General features: G+C 37.6%; 1 pseudogene; it reads right to left on the minus strand.

The window, feature by feature from the left end:
- Window positions 1-1610: 1610 nt before the first annotated feature.
- Window positions 1611-21939, minus strand: LOC115777648 (guanine deaminase-like; annotated as a pseudogene).
- Between the last annotated feature and the right edge of the window lie 1197 nt (window positions 21940-23136).

Below are 23136 nucleotides of genomic sequence, written 5' to 3' on the forward strand. Positions count from 1 at the left end.
CGCACATAGACACCGGTAAGGGGAACTATGTGAGAGTGCTGTTTGTAGATTACAGCTCAGCATTCAACACCATAGTTCCCTCCAGGCTGGTCTCTAAGCTGCTGGACCTGGGCCTGGGCCCATCACTGTGCAGGTGGGAGCATCACCACCTGGATGGGAAACTGCACTAAGCAGGACTTCATGGCCCTAAAAAGGGTGGTTCGTTCAGCTGAACGGACCATCAGAACCACCCTTCCCAACCTGCAGGACATTTACACCAAGCAGCGCAAGCTGAGGGCCATGAAGATCCTAAAACAGCCCAGCCACCACGGACACTCTCTCTTCTCCCTGCTCCCATCAGGCCGGCATTACCGCTGCCTGAGGACTAAGATTGAAAGGTTGAAGAAGAGTTTTTACCCACAAGCCATCCGTCTGCTCAACTCTGAGCCCTAACTGGACTATTATTGCACTATGTAAATATAATATTCTATAATTCCATGTAAAAGTGTGTATAGTGTATAGTATAGTGTATAGTGTGAATTACTTATTTTTATTCTTCTTATTTATATGTGTTTGTATATATGGTTGCAGGTACAAAATACATTTCACTGTGCATTGTACTGTGAATAACTGCGCATGTGACAAATAAACACTATCTTATCTTATCTTAACCTGACCAACTGGGACACTGTGACGGTTGTCTGTAAACCGTGACTGTTACAATGACTGGCACAGATATGTATGTACAATATATACAAATATGTAAATAGTTTTATTTAATATTTTTATTTAAAATATAGTAATATTTGTGTGTTTATTAAAATGTTTGTTTACTATAGCACTGGTTTGGACTACTTTTTATAATGCACAAGTTTAGTGTACTCTTTATTGTTTTTTATGATAAAATATGAATTTCTAAAACAGGGAGAGTGGCTTTGGCTCTATATTCTAATTCCTCTAAGTGTAAGCTTTCTTTAGAGCCCTCATTGATGTCTGTAGGATGAAGCATTCAAAAGTTATTGCATTTTTCAGGGTTGTCCAAGTGTCCATTTATAGTGTCCAAAAATGTCACTCTGAAAAACGCACAACCTATACCTTATGAAATATGCTGTAAAATACTCAGTTTTACAGCTATTGCTTTCAAATTTGAAATGGGACTAGCCAAGACCTTATTCTTTGCAATCATGATGTGTTTTAGTCCACAAGTACCAAATTCAACTGTCTACACTCTTGTTTTTTTGTTTTTTTAATCTAGGTGAGAAAAAAAATCTTCAAATCTGTCTGTTCCAAAGAGTATAACTTTCTGATAGTTACACTTAGAGAAAATCTTACTTTTGTATTAAAAAATATAGAATGTTACCTTTCCAAAATGCCCAAGCTTTTTCACACAGTCTTAAGGGTTTAGGAACAGCTTTAACTTAAAATTGTGATTACATTTTTAGGCGTTTTTGACAAAAAAACCCCGGAATGTTAAAGTATGAAGGTACCGCAGTGTTGAGATCTTCTTTAAAACAGTTTGTGTCTGCATAAATATGAATAAAATCCATGGTGCATTGAACAAACATGAAAAAAGTAGCCACTTGCTTGTCTGATCAAGAGTGTCAGAGTCCAGGTATGACTGAAGAGCGTACTCAGGATGGGATGGAGTCACATATGGACATGATGTTCATGAAGCTGGAACTTAAACTGCGTGTTGTCACCAGTTCAGCTTGCAGACCCATGTTAACCATCAGGGTTTCACTGTGGATGGGCATGATCCTTTCTGTAGACAGAAAACAAACACAAAACAAAGCTGGATTGATGCAGTGCTGAAGCTTGATGCCGCCACAGATATTCATGTGAAATAAGAAAAACATCCTCTTTCAGTTCAAAGGTTTGACATGTCAGGATATTCTAAAAAAAAAGAAAAATCCTCTGGTCTTTTTCAGGTTGTAAACTTCTTTAAATCCAAGTTCAAATTAACAGCATGACATTAGACTGTGTCATTATTTAGTAAACAAAGCTAAAATGTAGGGTCATAATAAGTATAGCCTTCATTTTTCCATGGCAATTAAGTGGGAAAGTGACAGCCAGAAGCCGATAATCAAATACACTTGATTAACTGCTCACCAGAAGTCATGAGCAGCCCTATGAAAGTAGATGTTTTGGCAGTTAGCTGCGCTGCAGTCTGCAGTCCATCATGTCTCCTCCTCATCCTGGCCACATAGAGCAATCCACATGGCCAGGATGAGGAGGAGACAGAGGTAGAAGCAGCAGGGGAGCTATCTGATCAGGCAGCGAGTGCAGGAGAGAGGTTGCAGTGACCCCCAGACGAGGCAAGGCACAGAGGAAGAGTAGTGACGAGATGTTGGAGGAGTATTTGAAGAGGAAGGAAGTAAAGGAGGTAGAGAGAGAGAGAAGGAGGGAGCCCGGAGGGATGACACAACACACTTCTTGCTCAAATTAACTCCAGCCACGAGGAGTTTGCGCCACCAAAGCAGTCATGGATGAGAATTAAAATCCAGGAGCTTGTCCATGAGGCAGAGTTTGAGCCATCACAAAATGATCCATTTCTTTAGCTTATTCATTTCCTTATGCATGAGTTTGCTTTTCGTAGGGTTGGTTTAATGAAGATTCTCAGTCATTTTCAGGCGCACCCCCCGCTTCCATCCAAATCCACACACACGCACACACAAGCTTTTTTATTTTATTTTATTTTTCTTGTTATGATCTGTTATATTGTAACTACCAGATTAATCTGTAAATGGCTTTATTAAATTTAATAATTGGACTCCTTATTCCGTTGTTTTGTGTCATTCCTGTTCGATAAAACGAACACGCAGAAACCTAGAGGCATAAGCAGCACACACGCTTATTATTTAACTTCCTTCAACTGACATAACATACCGACTGTCTTTAAACCACTTTGAAAAGCTTTTTTCATCCTAACAATGTTTTTATCCTCCTTCTCCCTTTTCCATTTTATATTTTGTGCCCTTTCTTTTTTGCCTCTCCATCTCTGGCTAGCCATCTACCTGTTGAATCATCTCTAGGTAGCTAGAGATGATTCAAATAAAATAGTCCTGATCGAGCGCGTTCTCGAAAGCGCATGCTGGAGTGCCTTTTGTGTGTGTGTGTGTGTGTGTGTGTGTGTGTGTGTGTGTGTGTGTGTGTGTGTGTGTGTGTGTGTGTGTGTGTGTGTGTGTATCGGGGCTGGAGTCTTCTAATTTTAATTTATTATTATGCATTGTATTTTATTAATTCTTTTACCACTCATACTTTCATTTATTGTCTGAGGCACCTGGAAGGACTGCACTTTAACTGTCACTGTGCAGCTTGCGTGTACTATGACAATAAAGATTCTATTCGATCAGGTCTAAAACTGAATATAAATAAATGTGAGATATTAGCTGTGCACCTGTCCCCTGCAGCCATGCAATATGCAGATTAAAAAGGAAGTAAAACATCTGGGCATTGTAAGTTCAAAGGATAAGTTATTAACAGAAAACAGGAAACGTGTAAATCAATTTTAAACAGGTGGCTGCAGAGGGACATAATATTTGGCAGGATCTTGTTATCCAAAAATGGACAGCTTGTCCAGATTAATCTATCCAGCATTTTCTGATGAATGGCGTGTTAAAACTAAACTGGTTAAGATCATTTATTAAGGACAGGCAATCTTTTTGGAGCATTAATACTAATGCAATTTTTGATACAATGGGTGGAATAGACTTTTTGTTACATTGTGATTTTGTTATAAACATAACTTTACTCCTCACAATACACCAGTTTGGAACAACAGATACATTCGACTTTGTAAAAAATCTCTGTACATTGATGAATGGAGATCCAAAGGGATTTGGGCCGTAGCTCATTTTATGGATGAGAAGGGTAATCTATTACAGCATGAGGTGTTTTTGTGAGAAGTTTAATGTCAGATGTACAGCTAAGAAACATAAAGCACTAACCAAAGTCATCCCAGTGCCTTTAAGATCAATGATTAAAGAAGATATTGTGTGAGACAGCTCTGCATAGCAGGAATTCACTTTTGTGATAGCAGATTCACAAACAAGATGATTAGAATTATTTTGCTGAATGATGGCTATCCTAACCCAGTTAAAAGAAATTATCTTCTGAAAGAATTTCAGATTGAGCAGGTCAAGCCTATACGAAGAAAATGCATTGGACTTCCCCTTCCCCCTAAAGTTAAAGAAGTTAACTTCAAAATCATTAATGAGATTTACCCAACCAATGAGTTTATGAAACTGAAATTTAATCTGGATGTAAACTCCTGTGTGTTCTGTGAAAGTGATATTGAAATCCTGGACCACCTATTCTTCTACTGTGGGGTGGTGCAGACTTTCTGGGATGACATGTGGAGCTGGCTGCAATCCAAGGGGATTCAATGACCACCGTTATCAGTTACTGTAGTTAAATATGGAACATTCATTGAGAATTCCAATTTGGACTTTGTTGTCAGGACGGTGTTATTAGGGAAATTTTATATTCACAAATGTCGATACCTAAACCACGTATAAACAGATGGCTTAACGAATTTAGACTCCTGGGTAAATTGCTAAAAATTGCAAATGACAAGAAAGCCCTTAAATTAGTTGCTCTGTGCAATACGTTCTATCCAGGGTTATAATAGTTTTGGATTTTACATTATAGTTTAGTTTTAGTTAGTTTTTACTTCTTTTTCTCTAATTCAGTTAGTTTTAATTAGTTTTCAGAGTGGTTTTTCTCGTTTTTATTAGTTTTTATTTTTGGTTTCATGCTTAGTTTTAGTTAGTTTCAGTTAGTTTCAGTATTAGTTTTAGTATTTTCATACCTAATCAGGTGCAAGATTCAAGGCGCAAAAGTGACTATTGTGTAATGAAAACTTGACAAAAGATACCGTTTAAAGAAATATATTCAACAACCAGCTGTTCACAAGACATGCTAAATGTGTGTAATATTAAGGACACACATGAACATCAACAGGGAGAAACAAAGAAAAACATGAATTCCCAAACTCAATAAATTCTACAATAAACTCCACAATAAACTTCAGCATCAGTGCAGTAGATTAACACCACCTACATGTGCTGTTTGACAAAAACAAACTCTTTGAAGGAGTCAAAGCTCAAATCCAGCTGCATCCTGATGTTCTCACCACCTGATGCTGCTTCTGTTTTGGAGCTAGCTTGGTTAGATGCTCGCTAATTAAACTTGCAGGGTCTTTGCGGCCTCTGTACACAACCCACGGAAGTTGCCGACCTTATGTCCACATTTATGCTTGTGTAGCTGGATTGTGTGTGTTATTACCTTGTGGTCGTGTGCAGGTGTTTTATATGCAGCGCAGGCTGGGACTTCTTTTTTGGTCCTCACTCTTTGTGCTCAGTTTTTTGGCTGCAAACATATTTGTCCCTGTTTTTTTTTTCACTTTCTTCATTCCTTCACGTCCGTCCTCATAGTTTCAGCAGTCTCCTACCAGGAATTTGCTGACAGTTGTGAGTCCTTATATTGATGCTTTGATTATTATTCCTGATTGTTATTCTCTCAGTGATAAAGTAGCCGGAAACGCACAAGGACTAAACAGTTTAGTCACAACTTTCTGGGCTGCGTGGACCCGACAAGTAGTCCCGTTTCTCAGAGGCGCAGGCCAGGTTACCTGGTAGGATCAGAGCGGTTTCTGTAGCCGTTGTGCGCTTCTCAGGTGGACTTTGATGTTGCTGGTTTTTCCTGACTGAGAAATGTTCCGCACATTTTTCATCATCCACAACAAGACTTTTGATTCTATCTGTGCTCTTGTACTCAAAGAGCCTCCATACGGGACGCTGCCGCTTTCTCGGCAGACCGCAGCCATTACTTTGCGGACCAGCGCGGTGAGCGCACGCACATGCGCACACACTCACACAGTTGTCCGATGGCGCTCCCAGCTTAAACTCGGAGAGCGGAAAAAATGATTTCATATCAATCCACAAGGCTTAAAAAAAAAAAAAAACAAGTAAATGAAAGTCAGTTTATCGATAATTTCAGTTAGTTTTAGTTAGTTTTGTAAACTCACAATTCAGTTTTAGTTAGTTATCGTTTTTTCCTTTTAATTATAGTTTTTATTTATTTCAGGTAACGACAATGTTTTTTCAATTTCAGTTTTCGTTATTTCGTTCGTTTTCGTTAACTATAATAACCCTGGTTCTATCTATTTTAAGATGACCCCAATCTAATTCAATTTTATTTTACTCTATTTATTTTCCTTCTCTTGAGACATAGTTCACAACTTGTCTTTTTTTCTGTGTTAATTTTCTCATATTTCATGCTTATCGTTTTCTTCTTCTTTTTTTCTCTTTCATGCTTATCTTTATGTATATTGATCTTATGAATCACTATTGTTACTGCCATGTTTGCTTGTACTTATGTTCATAAATGTAAAAAAAAATCCGACTGGCCAGAGAAGGGTTCCCTATTCTGCACAATGCAGCTGACAACAAAACACAGCAGGGCAGGGGAATGGGGAGAGGGAGAGAGAGAGGAGATAAGTGTGCAGATGTGTCTACTTTCTGATGAACAGGAGGAGAGAAACTGAAATTAAGTATCAGTCCCATTATGCTTGTCTTGAAAATTAGTACAGTCTTTGCCTGTAGCCACTTAGAAGGACATTTACAGGGAATGCTTTATTAGTTTCGTTTCTATCCAAGTCTGCTCATGCTCATGTTTTTGTGACCCTACTGCATCCCTGTTGGCTGGACGAAGGCGTCCTCTTGTGACCTCTTTTGTAATTTTTCCTCAGCACACGACCACAGTGGATTTTGAGTCAAACAATCAAGATGAGACTGAAATGCAGACTTTCAGCTTTGATTCAAGAGAGCAAGGGTCTCCCCTGTGCACTGTTCAGGTCACTCCACAGATTTAGTTTGGATTCAGATCAGTGCTCTGGCTGGACCATTCAAAAACTTTAATGCTCAAGTTCTAATGGTCAACAAGAAAAGTACTTTTGGTCTTTTCTATTTGGTTATCAATATACAGTCATTGTTTTGTTTTAAGTTCCATAAATGAAACAAAAAGCTATTATTCTGAAACAGCATTCAGAACTTCAGAAACATGTTAGAGTTATTATCCTGAATGTGTTCCACAATTCAAAACATTTATTCCATATATATATATATATATATATATGATATTTTGTGTCTGTAGTGACTGCATGCTGAATAAAATGAACATAAATATTAGATATTGATATTATCCAATATTAGAAACAGGAAAAACCAGGAATAGGAGAGGGCAGGTGTTTGTGTGTGACCAGGGAACACACACTAAACTAAAACATTTAAATGAAGCACAACTTTAAACATTGCATTATATTTTTTCATTGAGCTGCATGTTGCAGTGCAGGGAAAATATGTACCTGTCCTGTTAATAAACTGAATAATCCTGACTGGATATTTGACCTCTCTTCTTGGCAGAATTGATTGAGTTCATTCAAATTGTTCAGTTTCTTTGCACAGTCCCAACTTTTAAGCATAGTCCACAAATTTCAATAGGGTTGAGGTTGGATGGACTACCTGATTACTTACCTGTCCACCTACCTATTTACTTAATAGAATATACCTGAAACACCTCATTTAGGGGGCATCATATTCAGATACCACCACAACTGGCTGCTTTTGATGTGGAGTAGCAGCAGCTCTACTCTGAGCCCCTCATGTATCACCACCTTATCTCACTATATCACTGTATATATGTTGTGTTTGGCATATCAGAAGTATTCACACAAGAGAGTGAAATACTTTGATAACTATGGTAAATGGACTAGTTTATATATATATATATATATATATATATGCGCTTTTCTACTCTAATTGAGCACTCAAAGTGCTTATACAGCATGTTTGCATTCACCCATTCATACAAGCACTTCCATGTATATCTATCTACGCTAAGTGCTTACTGTCTAACATTCACACTCCAACGCTTGTGTCGAAGAGCAACTTGGGGTTCAGTACCTTGCCCAAGGACACTTTGGCATGCAGCCCAGAGCATCCAGGAATCAAACCGCCGACCTTCCGATTAGTAGGTGACCTGCTCTTCCTCCTGTGCTAAAGCCACCCCAAATATGTTAACGATCTGATAACTTATCTCTGGTTTAATAATTCCTGCTGCCTGTGTCAGAGCTGAGGTCATGTTCATACTCACAGCAGGTATGCCCCACAGAGGGTTTATTAGTCTGGTGGCAGAATGCAAAAAATGCCCTATGTAAACCAAAGGTATTATGATTGGTAAAATACTGGTAAAGTCTAGTACAGTCTAGTAACAGTATTAGCAGAGTCCCAGTGTCTGACAGTGGTGAGTCAGAGTATAAGTCTGTAGTGGGGTGGACCCTGGATTACATTTGACTGTCTCCATTTTATATGTTCCTCTGCTGCTGTCTTGTTTATCATATTTCTTCAAAGTTATTAAAATGTGTTTGGAGGGTAGGCACCTTTGTCAAGAAATAGATTGCCAATAATTAATGGACGTGGTTTTTTTTCGTGTTTTTTTTTTTTTTTTCAAATTTATTTACAGTAGGAATTATCCTGGCTGCATAGCATGCGGGTCACAGGTTGCAGCATCAGCATTATGAATGAGCTTTGGGGGTCCAGGCTTCTGCAGCAATTGTGGAAACCAGCATGACTGAGGAGGACACTGAGCGGAGGGTCAATGCAGGTCAGACTTTGGGAAGTTCCCCTCAGGCCTCTTTGAAAATAAGAAGAAGTTATTTCAGTTTGTGCAGCTACTTTTAAACATTAAAATCATAAAAGAAATGGCAGATATGTTTGCACTGTTAGAACTGTCTACATAGAAACTTTTTGGTTTGGGTGTTTAATGTCAAAGTGACTTGAGCCGTATGCTGAAAATTTAGAGTTGTTTCACTTTTTTCCTTGAAACCACGGGCGGGTTTTGATTGGATAAATTAGTGAATTTACAGCGCAGTGTGCCTGCGCCGGGCTCTCTCTGCTGACATGAGTCAGTGGAGCTCACCCAGCAGTCTCTGTCTTTCTCTCATCTCTATGACAGCAAACATTTGAATACACCAATATTTAATGACATTTTGGATCTTGGTGTTTAATATATATATTATTATTATTATTTTATTAAAAATAGTGCCTCAAAATTAAAACTAAAAAGTTAAGTTTACTAGCTTCTGTAGTTTACAGTACAAATACAAAAGCAACCACATAGTAACACTTAAGTGGCTACATACATCACTTTCAATGACTGAGTGGCATTCTAGTAACATAGCAAATGGCATCCTGTTAAAGGCATTCTTCTTTATTTCCTTTTTCTTTAAAGATTAGTCTTTTTTTTTTAAGCCAAATAATTATGATTTTAATGATTTGCAATTTGTTACAAATAATATAGTTATTATTTTATTATTTTTGTTTCCCTGGGTGGGTCATCTGGTATTTTGGATATTTTGTGAGTGATTATTTATTTTTGTTATTCCCTCTTATTTTTGAAAGTTCAGTCATTCAGCAGGTAGACCTGGTCTGCCTTGTCCTGTTTCCACACCAGCAGGCTGACCAGGTCACTGTTGTGGCAGATTCCTCTGAGTCTGAGAGAATTCAATTTCTCCATGTGTTCTATGTATATCAGTCATTTCAGGCTTTCATTCTTGCTGTACCTCCACAGATGCCCCGATGAAGAGATTATCCACATTTGTCCAGTCCATATATCAGCCCATTTGTTACACATGAAAATATTATTTCAATAATATAAACTTTGCTTACCACACAGATTGCCCCATGCACAAAATTGTATGTGAAATGTAGTAGTATATATTTTACTTTATCACATCTAGAGATGTTGTGTAGCAATGCATATAGATTATGATTAGATAATCATCATATCAGAGACTCTCTTTAACTGATGGCTAATACAGTTTTCTAATCAGTCAATCACACGGCACCAACTCAGTGCATTTAGGCAAAGATTAATGAAAACCACCAACAATGATTAATGGAGGTTTTCATTAATCTTTAATAACCTGCGTTTGTTCATGTAACTTAAACTGTGTTCCCAAAAAATATTGGTTGTCTATTTTAATCACCTCTATATTATCATTTTTTATGCGTACTGATTATTTATTAACTTAGCATCTACTGATTAACGTAAAATTTTGGTTATAATTTTTACTTTTTTACATTTACTGGAGCAAAAACAACTCTATACTGTGCTAGTAGCGATTTCAGCAATTTGATATAAAATGCAAATATTACTTTGGTGGATGTATTAAGGTCACCAACGTATATTTTGTGAGTCATTTTAATATTTATTTATTTAATTTTTTTTATATGTATTAACATTTTGAGTGGTCAGTGACCCTCACTCTTAGTCTGACATTTCAGTCGATTTCAGGTGACTGTATTTGTACCCATAGTTAGATTGGTCTTTTCAAAGCAAACAAAGCATTTCAACTGAAAATCATTTTTTGTAGCTGCTGTTGCGTAGCTCCATCCTCAGCTCAGTAGATGCAATAGATGGGGGGTAGTTGTGTTGCTGTGTGTGCAGAGAGACAGAGCAGGAGAGTGATTTTTGTCTTTACATAAATTGGCTTGTTGTAGCTCTTCTTCCATTCCTGAACTCAGAACAAAGATATCTTCAGATGATGGCACATGTTGGCATATCTGTTTGTGATGCCAACTGTGGCATATTTTTTCTTGAGCTGTTTCCAGTAATGGCAAACTTAGAAAAGATGTGGAATTTACTTCTATATTCAAGTATTCATAACTTTAATCAGAAAATGCAAACAAGTTTTTGACTTGTCAAATTACTCCTTGTGCCCTCTGAGTCTGTTATTTCATTGTCCTGACTGTCAGAGTCATTGACTTCTCACAGCCCAAAGCATCATTCAGCTTCTCCGTTATTCCTTCAAAAAGAATGCTGGAAGTACTCACCATTTCAGCACAGTGCAGATCGAGGATCACACCTGCACACATGAAAAGAGTAGTAAAGATCAGCTGAACGCTTGAAAATTTAACAAGAAGTGGTACCAACAAGACCCGTCCCCGGCAGATGTCTCTCTCCAAACACAGAGGTCCTGTTGTCCATGCCATAATTGTCCAAGGTTTAAAAAGTTGAAGTAAAGTAACTTTCATTTTATGATTCTTTTTCACTTTTTCTTGTACAAGCTTTCTCTCCTCTGGCGTGCAATAACAGGAGAACTGATTGTGAACAGATTGATAGACAAAAGTGTGTGATATATTCACGTATCTGGGTCATAGCAAATGTTACATGTCCATGGACAACAGTGATATTCTTTTTTATGCAACACATTTTTTTCAGCTGCTAATTGGAGTGTTTCATGTTGAATCCAAATAGCCTGCAAATCCAGAATCTGGATCAAATCCAGATGATCAGTTTGGCACTAGTTCTCAGCCCTCCACAACTGTGCACAAATATCAGATGAATCCAACAGCTTTGGAGGAAGATATCATTTTAAAAATTTGTCCTATGTGGAGATATAATTGGCTTTTTTTTGACTACTTTTTGATTTGACCTTCATAGTTCACCTTAATAACGGTTTACTTTGCCTTGTTTGGTATAGTTTGTTTCAGCACAACCTCACATGTGACTATACGACTACTTTTTCATTTTGACATCCTGCATTAACACTTTGGATCTAGAATCAGACACACAAAAAAATGAAATCCAAGTAGAAAAATTAGATTTTTTAAATGTGAAACCACAAACATGTTGATTGAACTGTTTTTATAACTTGAAATAAAAATATATGTGGTAATTTTATGTAAAAATTTAGCAAAGTTATATACAACAGTGTTATAACGTGCAGTCAACACCTCAGGCGGTTTTTGTACACAAATTATTTTGTGCTGCTCCAAAAACAGTTCCAGTCCTCCAGAGAAAGAGGGCGCCATCACAGGCCTGACACTTCCAGGTGTGTGCCTCCTCATGTTGTACACATGGAGGCAGCGTTTACATTAGAGTATGTCTTTGGTGTTTTTTTTGGCAGCACCTTCCTTGTCCATGACTACACAATAGACTAAACACACTACACTACACTACACACTCAGATCAACAGGTGTTAACGAAAACGAATGAAAGCTGTCGGACAGTACGACTGCTGGACAGCAGGGGGCAGTGTTGCCCTTTCACTCACCATGTAAGCGACACTACAGCAGCCACATATTTTGATGCACGACTCTCTCTTTCTATTTCTCTCTCCACTGCCAGAGTTACATTTACAGAAAGATGACCACAACCCAGTTCATTACAATATGAGAGTGAAAAACAGACTAAAGATTATATTCGGAAATCACGTGGACTTGACAATATCAGAAAACTGATTATAATCTTGTTCTTAGGTCAGGCTTCTTTCCTGAGGCTTATTACCCCAAGAGATTACACCCTAATTTGGATTAAATTAGATTTTATTTATATAGCACCAAATCACAACAAGCAGTCGCCTTATACTGTAAGGTAAGACCTCTAGAATAATTACAGAGGGAAACCCTTGGCAACATTTGGAAGGAAAAACTCCCTTTAAAGAGGAAGAAACCTGGGCCGGCAGAACCAGGCTCACCAGGAAACCAGGATACCAGGAAATACTTGTGTTACCTGCATACATCTTGTTCACTCTGTCAGTTGTTTTAACACCTGCTGCTGATTTAGGAAACACAACCATATTACCCGGTGATAGTCACAGATTAACATGGGTAGCTGTCCTCAATATAAAGTTGTGCCATTATTTTGTATGAAGTAAGCAAATGTGCCTTATTTTTCATCAGCTCAGACAGCTGGGCTGCTGAAGGCTTGTTTTTAACTGTTAGGGTAACTTATCTGATTTAAAATTGAATGACGTGATTTAAAATGAGGGGGTTGATGGACAGTGAGCAGTGTATGAGTGAAGATTGAAAAGGAAAGCAAAATGTAATAAGGAACCAAGTTGATATTTTTTGTTTCCAGGTGATTGTAAGTGCTGTTTATTTAAGTAAAGCTATGACCTGCCTCCACATGAAACACATACCATCGTAAGTTTTAGAGCACTTGCAGCGTCTTATAATAGAACTGCAGTGACTGTCAGTGTGTCTGAAGTTCAATGAGATTAAAGACTTCATGATCAAAATTCAGGAAACACACCTGTGTTAACTGGTGATACCCACAAGCAGTGGATAGTTATCATCAAAAACAAATGATTATCTTAAATAACCAAACCCAGGTGTTACAGGGAATACACAAACATGGAATCTGAAGGTGTTAGATATTTCTTTTTACATTTATTAAGTAAATGAGTTGAGGGCACTGAGAATCTCATTCAGAAAATATTTGCTTTCACAATTCAGATGTAACTGTGCGTCACTACAGCCACCTCAGAGAAAAAATATGGAATTCTTTTGATGTATTTCAGTAACATTCAGGACTGCTCCTGTTAATTAGTCAGTTCATGGGCATTTAAATATCTTTAAATCTTTTAGCTGATCTTCACGGTGGCTTTTTTTTTTCTTTTTTTTTTTAGACACAGCAGTCACTCCCCTTGTGGACTTATTCTATCCTCCACAGTGAGAGTATCTCTGCTGGCCAAAACATTTTGCTCCTTTGAACAGATCAAATCATTATCTCCACTTCAAGCTTGTTTTAATCCACCCATACCATTCATTTTAATTATATTATTCAAAAGTACAGTGTCTTCCACTAGTGGCTGTGACTGTTAGCATCTCTTCAGTGAACTGTTGTATGGGACTATATAAAGAGAAGAAGAGGACTTGATGTCTGTAGAACATGACACTACAACCAGCTTAATGTCTCCAAGCTGTCTGGTCCAGAGGGTAAAATAAATGAAGTTAATTACAGGCTCTGTCAGCAGCTTCTTTAGTTAGACAGAAGGGTCATTGTGCATTTTGTTGTGCCACAAAAAATGCAGATGAAATATCAAAAGCATAAAAAAACATCAACACAATCTTGGTGATATTCTTTATTTTGAATCACTGATGATATCACATATCAAAGACAAGGCTACAATGTGCAAGACTTTAATATAACTTTGTTACATTGTGATAAAAAATTTGCAGTAAAAAATTAGACTTTTCTTAAATACAAGTATTGCTGACACATATTCAGCAAAGACGTGCAATTATATTTTCTTACTTCCCTAAGAGTTAAAAGAGTTTTGTAACAGTAACAACACAACACACAGTCTATTTGAGTTATATAAATATCCCAGTGCTGACACACTCAAGTGTTTTCAGTGAATCAAAACCCAACTATGGAATTTTGATGAACTCAAGCAAGTGTCAGTACTAACTAAAGATTGGACTTTTTTTTTTTTTAATTTTACCTTATAGAAATACAGAAAAGTCCCACAGTTTAAATATTTCTATTAAACAGTACTACCACATTGAAAAAATGTAAAAAATAAAAATAAAAATAGGGATGCTGTGTAAATGTAAATAAAAACAGAATGCAATGATTGCAAATATCATAACTGCATCTACAAATTGTGGAACAGTTTCAGAGTAATGTTCCCAAACATAAAGTTGCAAAGACTGTGAATATCACAATCAGCTACAGTGCATAATATCATCAAAAGATTCTGAAGAATCTGGAAGAACTTCTGTGTGTGAAAGGAACAAGGCCAAACATCAATACTGGATGCCTGTGATCTTACGCCCTGAGGCACCACTACATTAAACACAGGAATGATTCTGTCATGGAAAATGACTGCATGGGCTCAGGAACACTTCCACAAATCACTGTCTGTGACCACAGTTCACTGTTGCCATCCACAAATAAGGTTTAAAGCACTATCATTTAAAGAAGACGCCTATGTGACCACTATCCAGAAATGCTGCTGTCTTCTCTGAGCAAAAGCTATTTAAAAATGGACTGAAGCCAAATGGAAACTGTTCTGTAGTCAGACAAATCAAAATTTGAAATTATTTTTGGAAAATATGGATGACACATCCTCGGACTAAAGAGGAGAGGGACATCAGGCTTGTTATCAGTGCTCAGTTCAAAAGCCTGCATCTCTGATGGTATGACGGTGCCTCAGTGCCTATGGAATTGGCAGCTTGCCCATCTGGAAAGCCACCATCAGTGCTGAAAGGTATACACAGTTTTTTTAAAACAAGACATGCTCCCATCGATGACATCCTTTTTTCCGGGAAGGCCTTGCATATTTCTGCAAGACAATGCTAAATGGTATTGCAACAGCATGGCTTCATGGTCGAAGAGTCTGGGTGCTGGCATGTGTGCAGTCCAGACCTTTCAATCTTTGGCCCATCATAAAATAAAAAATAGACAAAAGATGACCAGGACTGTCGAGCAGCTAGAATCCTATACCAGACAAGAAAGGCTTTGCATTCTGTTTTCATTCACACTTTACACCGCGTACCAAGTTTTTCGGGGAATTAGGGTTGTAGATCATGTGCCATTTGGTATTTCTCAAGTCCGTTCCAGTCTTGGATCAAAAGGATGCTTTAGTGCACAAGCATTAAAATTGGAACCATCAACCACTGAAGATAATCAGTTCAGGCACTGCCGCGGCACACTGAGCAGCTTTACTTCACCCAACACTAAAACTTGTGGACAAAAGTCACACTGAACCAACAAGTATAGAAAGGAATATTTAAATCTTCAACAGGATTTGTGCCGCTTTTTTTTTTTTTTAAATTAAAACAAGTTAAGAAAGAAGTTGAAATAATAAGCTATGATGTGTATATGAACAAGGGAAGACAAAAAAAAGTGCTTTGTTAATCAGAGAGTGTTGTTTGCATTAGTAGCAGGCAGAAATGACACACACCTGGCTGGCAACAATCATCTGAAAAGTGCAAAGTTCACTTAATAAGTCCCTTATTTCTCCTTTTTACAACCCAGCAATTACATTTAAAGACTCATGGAAAAGACTCATGTATTCTAGCTCAACTGTCCTGAATTGTATGAAATACTGTGTTGTTCTTTTTTTTTCACTGTTTTGCAGACACGGGGCATTTTTATAGTTACTGTGTTGGACATCCTGTATCTTACACATAATTTAGGCTGTACGAGGGTACAGCTGTACGAAGGTTGCAACAGCTTACTCTTCCTTTGGCTCGGTGAATGGCACCACCTTCTGCCAGCTACAAACACCTCCGCTATGTTACGATCATCACCTGCCACAGAACAAGGAAGGGAGATCAGCATCAAGTAAATGGGTCAGAGTCACACTCTACTGAAATATTTTGGGAACCAAAAAAGTGTCACTCACCCAAATTCAAGAATTTTTCCAAAAGAATCTGAAATTCGAGAAATTATAAATTATTCCAATTGGACTTCAATCTGAGTTTTTTTGTTTTGTCTTAATTTATTTCAACAGATTTATAGTGTCCCACTACCAACCTTGGTTTCTCAGGCTGGATGAGGTCAATAGGCCCATCCTCAGCAGCTACATTAATCCTCAGGGCATCAAAGTCTTTGCCCACTTCAAAGTTCCCCGTTTGGTCATTCAGGGACAAGGCTACAGAAAAATAGACTTCATAAAATAAACTGTTCAACATAGGGACTGAACACTTGATATATTAATCATAATAATAATCATAATCATAATGCCTACTGCAGAACTACTCGTTTGAATGGCATGTGTATCTTACCTTGGCTGCCTCCCAGTGTGGCTAGTTTGAACACCTCCTCAAAACTGAGTTTACGTCATGTGCTGGGTCCTGGATGGTCAAGACTTTAGATGCATCCAGAGTTCTCCTCACGGCATCGAGCACAGAGGCAGAATAGCCTTCCAGCCACATCTGATGCAGCGCCACAGACACAGACAGGATGGGGCATTGAAATATAAAATATGAAAAGCAAGCACTTCCTTTGTATAGCTTTCTGACACGTGAAATCAAAGCGCCTATCAAATTAAACTTTTTAACCCAAACTTTGAGCTTGATTTTAAACTTTTACGGCTGACTGCGTTGCCAAACCTCTCAGCTGACTGTCCTAAATGAACCATATAAAATGAGTGGTTGCAATTGTTTCAGTGTAACAGTGTTGCACTAGTATGGGGAGTTTACAAAAGCTAATCACCAAACATCATACTTCTTTATAGTGTAAAGAAATGGTCTGTTTGCAGAGTTTGCAGAATATTTAGAATACACTTGCTATGCTCCCACCTGTCCCAGCCCCAACTTCACATTGTGCTTCAGGACATTGCGGACATTTAACACTCCACCTGCACAACCTGAAAAGAAATAGTGAGAGAGTGAGAGATGGCAATCAAACTGTAAATAATATTACAGGGAATATTGTTTTACTGCCAGGTGATTATTATTTCAGGACTATTACTACTGACCTATTTAAGGTTTAAATTGACATCCTTTTAATGCTCGTACAACCTAATTTCCATATATATAACACACCACACACACACACACACACTCAGTCAGCTATAGTTCAAGAAACTGTCAGGTATTACGAAAGTTGGATATTGGACAGTGGGACAAAGATGCTCCTGTCTCTCTGAATAGAGCCAACTCTCATCACTGAGGTAGCACCATGGGCCATCACTGTCTGTGAAGCATCAGTGGTTATCAGTATTTATATCATTTTTGGTGCAAAAATGTCTGTGCGGAGGCAGGGGCGTGCTGACCTTGTCAGTGAGCAGGTTGTATTTGTGATAGACATCTGTGTAAGACTCTGAATCAGGAAACAGCTCCTTCACAAGCTTCACTTTGGCCACCACTGGTCAGCACTGCTATTTATAACTCAAATAGACTGTGTGTGTTACTGTTACAAACTCTTTTAGATAAGATAAGATAAGATAAAAACTTTAATAATCCCACGACGGGGAAATTTGTGCATTACAGCAGCTCAATACAGAGAAAAAATGAAAAGGATGAGTAAGAACAAATAACTAAACTAAAAACTAAAATTCAATAGAATAAAATAAAATAGAATAAAATAGCAAAAAACTATACACATATACATAAGCACTATATACATAATATATATATCAGTGTCAATACCCACATTTACATATACACACATATACACAGGGAATTAAGGAAATAATAATGTGCACTCTTTGCTGAATATGTGTCAGCAATACTTGTATTTAAGAAAAGTCTAATTTTTTACTGCAAATTTTTATCACAATGTAACAAAGGTGTATTAAAGTCTTGCACATTGTAGCCTTGTCTTTGATATGTGATATCATCAGTGATTCAAAATAAAGAATATCACCAAGATTGTGTTGATTTTTTTATGCTTTTGATATTTCATCTGCATTTTTTGTGGCACAACAAAATGCACAATGACCCTTCTGTCTAACTAAAGAAGCAGCTGACAGAGCCTGTAATTAACCTTCATTTTTTTTACCCTCTGGACCAGACAGCTTGGAGACATTAAGCTGGCTGTAGTGTCATGTTCTACAGACATCAAGTCCTCTTCTTCTCTTTATATAGTCCCATACAACAGTTCACTGAAGAGATGCTAACAGTCACAGCCACTAGTGGAAGACACTGTACTTTTGAATAATATAATTAAAATGAATGGTATGGGTGGATTAAAACAAGCTTGAAGTGGAGATAATGATTTGATCTGTTCAAAGGAGCAAAATGTTTTGGCCAGCAGAGATACTCTCACTGTGGAGGATATAATAAGTCCAGCAAGGGAGTGACTGCTGTGTGCAAAAAAAAAAAAAAGAAAAAAAAAAGCCAACCTGAAGATCAGCTAAAAGGATTTAAAGATATTTAAATGCCCATGAACTGACTAATTAACAGGAGCAGTCCTGAATGTTAACTGAAATACATCAAAAGAATTCATATTTTTCTCTGAGGTGGCTGTAGTGGACGCACCAGTTTATCTGAATTGTGAAAGCAAATATTTTCTGAATGAGATTCTCAGTGCCCTCAACTCATTTACTTAATAAATGTAAAAAGAAATAATCTAACACCTTCAGATTCCATGTTTGTGTATTCCCTGTAACACCTGGGTTTGGTTATTTAAGGTAATCATTTGTTTTGATGATAACTATCCACTGCTTGTGGGTATCACCAGTTAACACAGGTGTGTTTCCTGAATTTTGATCATGAAGTCTTTAATCTCATTGAACTTCAGACACACTGACAGTCACTGCAGTTCTATTATAAGACGCTGCAAGTGCTCTAAACTTACGATGGTATGTGTTTCATGTGGAGGCAGGTCATAGCTTTACTTAAATAAACAGCACTTACAATCACCTGGAAACAAAAAATGTCAACTTGGTTCCTTATTACATTTTTGCTTTCCTTTTTCAATCTTCACTCATACACTGCTCACTGTCCATCACCCCCTCATTTTAAATCACGTCATTCAATTTTAAATCAGATAAGTTACCCTAACAGTAAAAACAAGCCTTCAGCAGCCCAGCTGTCTGAGCTGATGAAAAATAAGGCACATTTGCTTACTTCATACAAAATAATGGCACAACTTTATATTGAGGACAGCTACCCATGTTAATCTGTGATTATCACGGGTAATATGGTTGTGTTTCCTAAATCAGCAGCAGGTGTTAAACAACTGACAGAGTGAACAAGATGTATGCAGGTAACACAAGTATTTCCTGGTTCCTGGTGAGCCTGGTTCTGCCGCAGGTTTCTTCCTCTTTAACCCTCTGAACTTGTTCGTTTTTACTACCCTTTCAGCTTGTTTGTGGACAAAAATGGCCACTAACAAACAGAGGGCATAATTTTTTACATTTTTCTTGTTTTTTGATTTTTTTTTGCATAACGTTTTTTAACTAACATCAGTTCTTCACGTAAATGTAAAATGTTCATTCCTTTTTATTTATTAACCCTTCAAATGCCAGCTTGTTTGAACAATGCACTCGTTGGCAAATTACCTCAAAACTGAATACTTTATATATTCTCAGTACTATGGGATTCTCTTGTATTATCAAAAGTACAGCCTGAGATATGTAACTGATTAATAAGAACACTGATTATTATGCAAATATTTTTGCAGACAAGGCAAAATTGAAAAAACTCCCTTTCAGCTTGTTCGTGGCCAAAAATGGCCACCTCATGTTTATATTCTAGAAATGTTCTAAAATTAACATTTTTAACCGATTTTCACACTTTCACAGAAGAAAACATGAGAAGGCAGAACTCTGAAGCACTACGATGTCAGACGCACAAAGACCACAGAAACGAAACATGCTGGGATCCCAGAAAAAGGCAGAAGATTTTAACGGTGAAAGGAGGGGTGATGCTGGTTATATGGCGTACAAATCGGAAGAATGGTGCCGGTACTATCCCAGTGAATACAAAAAAGCGACAAAGGTACATATTAACTGTCTCAAGATGAAACTGGAGGCATCTGAGAATAAACTAAAAGAACTTCAGAAATGTTACTTTAGCACCAATAATTCAGGGAACATAGCCAATCTGATAACCCAACTGGCCGAATCTGAGAAGAAAGTAAATGAGCTCGAAGCCAACAAAACAATTTTAGAGAATACCATTAATGATCTGAAAGAAAAGCATCATACGCTTGCAATGGATTCCTACAACTACAAAACTGATTCAGAGATCACCATTAATAACCTGAAGAAACAACTGGCAGAGGCTTGTTTACCACAAAACCTGCAGGAACAAAGTAGCCAACCTGCTGCAGAACTGAGTGCAGAGCCTTCCTGCCGAGCCACGAAGGCTTCACAGACTGACTTCAAATCTGCCAAAAAGGCTGACCTTGAGCTCAAGTGTGGCAAACAACAAGTTTCACAACTTGATTTTTTAAATTAGCATCAGTCCTTGTCATTAGAAGCAACATTTGATTCAAACTAATAATTTTAACCTTTTAAATCCCAGTTATATCATGTAGTCCTAATAATTTATAAAATGAGAAAATTATAAATTAAACTTTTTTTTACCAAATAACACATGCAACCTGATTTATTTTTTTAACCTTCATTGCAGCTAAATGCATGTCAATTATCAGCAGTATCATTGATTTGTATGAATCATTACTTTTTGTGCAGTGATGAAAAAAACCTAAAAACTCCCTCTCAGCTTGTTCGTGGCCAAAAATGGCCACCTCCTTTTTATGTTCTAAAATGCTCTAAAATAAATATTTTTTAACTGATTTTCTCATTTTCAAAAATTGAATTTTAAAATTTGCATCAGTCCTTGTCATTAAAACTAAAATTTCATTCAAACGCAGAATTTTAACCCTTTAAATCCCAGTTATATCATTACTGCTATAGGCTTCCTATATTCCCCGTCGCTGACTGCTGGTTGCCTGGGGTTTGTGCACAAAGAAGCACATTCTTCCCTCACTTGGGCGTGTAGGATACTGCCATGTTAGTTTTGTGAAAACTAACATGGCAGTCTTTCCTTTTGTGAAAGGAAAGACAGCACAGAATCTTGTGCTGTCACAGTTGGAGGAGGGTGGGGAGGTAGCTCTGGTTTGTTTCTCCTTGATTGTACCAACCAGAGCCAGTTGTCTTCTGAGGAGTTTCAAGAAAAATGAAGTAAAGATGTTTTCACATGTGACAGTGTGTCCTTGTAGCTCCCGTCAGTTGGAATGTGACCCTCATTCCATGGTTAACTTCCCAAATCAGAATTCCAATGTAGGCTCTCATCTCCGCTTCATCCACATCCTCCCAAACCTCACACCTCCTCCTCCCATGCATGTGTGGGTGCACAGAAGGAATGCTCTTCTGTGACAAACAGGTCAAAGGCAGACTTCAAGTTGCTGATGTGGGCAATTGCATACAAGGTGGGCCCTGGGGTGAGACCAGCAGGTACTTGATTGTAGTGCAGGGTCTCTTCAGCAGTGGGAAACCACATAAGTTTCCAATCATGAGACATCCACTGATCCAACTGCTGTGTCTGTATTGTCCTCACTCCCTAAAGAAGTAGAATCAGGCACTGGCTGGTACTCTTCATCAGTGCTGATGCTGTCAACCTCTGAGGAAGGTGTGCCCTCATCTTCAGGAGTTGATGTGTCTTCAAGTACAGAGGATTTCTCCCCATCTTCGCTCTTTGAGCACATTACATAGTCACGTGCTTGAAGCAGTGAATATGACCTTCTTGCTGGAGAAAATATGATCTTGAAGCTGCTAAGTTTACTTCTGGCAGCAGTCTTTGCTGCACCTGCACAAACTCCGGGACAGATTACAAACAGTGCCAGAGGTTGTTGTTGTTGTTTACCCTGCAGCTGCAACTTTGAACTCTGCAAGATGGCCAGTGAATTTTTTTATAACTTTTTTAGAGGTTAGATATTTGGGTGTGGTATTTTTTTTAATGAAAAGAACAAAGCTACAAGTGCTTTGAACATGTGCATCAAAGCCAAGTTTACCTGGGAAACTCAAAGCTGAATAGCTGGTAACTTGGAGGTCATAATCTATTTCAGTCTGTCTTTCAAATACATATTTCTGCTCGAATGTCACATAAAGGAATAATTATTTTCATGCACACACAAAAATTATGTGACATCACTCCTATGTCAAAATTGTGTGATTTATTTGCTCCACTGGAGTGTAGTACTGTAAGCCATCATACGCCCCATTGGAAACTAAGAATATTACATAAAATTGCCTGCTCAGCCAAAAATTAATAAATTATCTAATCTGGTAGAAACTGTTAAAAATTACAAATTCCATGTCTTGGGTTTAGAATGAAAGCAGTTGTGCCCAAAATGCATGCTTTTATGTTGCATATAACAAGAGATTTAAAAATGTAGTTTCAATGGGTTTTAATGGGCCAAAAGTGGCCACGATAGAGCCAAGAGGAACAATTTAATGTATACACTACATTATTGACATATTTCAGTAGCTGAAGTTGAAAATTAAAAAATCAGAATGAAATCTAGACCCTTGTAAAATTTATTCCATATGCATTAACACAGTTAAAATGGTTAAAAAAAGAGAGTGAAGTGGCCACAAATGGCCAGCATAGAGCTCAGAGGCTCTTTAAAGGGAGTTTTTCCTTCCAAATGTTGCCAAGGGTTTTCTCTGTAATTATTGTAAGGTCCTTACCTTACAGTATAAGGCGACTGCTTGTTGTGATTTGGTGCTATATAAATAAAATCTAATTTAATCCAAATTAGGGTGTAATCTCTTGGGATAATAAGAGATTACACCCTAATTGTCATGACATGGTGACAATTTGGTGGGACATGATTTTTGCCAAAGTCTCAAGAATCAGAGTTTACTGTTAATCTATTGGCATGATTTGTTCTTTCCATGGC

This window comes from Archocentrus centrarchus, unplaced genomic scaffold (assembly GCF_007364275.1).
Source record: "Archocentrus centrarchus isolate MPI-CPG fArcCen1 unplaced genomic scaffold, fArcCen1 scaffold_63_ctg1, whole genome shotgun sequence".
In the NCBI taxonomy this organism is placed as follows: Eukaryota; Metazoa; Chordata; class Actinopteri; order Cichliformes; family Cichlidae; genus Archocentrus; species Archocentrus centrarchus.